This window comes from Penaeus monodon, chromosome 15 (assembly GCF_015228065.2).
Source record: "Penaeus monodon isolate SGIC_2016 chromosome 15, NSTDA_Pmon_1, whole genome shotgun sequence".
NCBI lineage: Eukaryota > Metazoa > Arthropoda > Malacostraca > Decapoda > Penaeidae > Penaeus > Penaeus monodon.
In genome coordinates this window covers 16,112,261-16,112,786 of record NC_051400.1, presented here as the reverse complement: position 1 = coordinate 16,112,786, position 526 = coordinate 16,112,261, and positions in this window count along the sequence as shown.

The window sequence follows — 526 nt, the reverse complement described above, 5'->3', positions numbered from 1 at the left end:
AAGGCTGACGAGTATTATGGTTTTATGGTTAGTTAATGGAGGAAATGTTTTTTGAAGTCCCGCCTCACAAACATGTAAGTTTTCTGGAGATGAAAAAAATTGTAAAAAAAATATAGCAAGCATTCCATGTCATTCTAAAGTAATTTATTCTATCAAGAGAAAGTAATAAAAAATCATTGAAAACTCGTAATAGAAAAGGAAGTAGAGAGGGTGAAACGAAACTAACGAATGTCTCGTGATATTTAAGGCCAACAAAACGTCACACAGGAAGCGGGCCCGAGGGTAATCTTCGTGATTCGCAATCCAATAAAGGCTTCCACCACAGGGCAACTAAGGGCCTCCTTCCGGCAACGCCAATCCAACGCTTAACGTTAAAGATTAGAGCTCGCAGCAGCGGGAGATGATACGTCACTGCTTGTCCTAGATGCTGATTGGATAATGGTACCACAGCCAAGTCGACGACTCATCTAGAGTCCGAATAACCAGTTTTACAGAAAAAAGTCTTAAAAATCACTCTGACAAATGG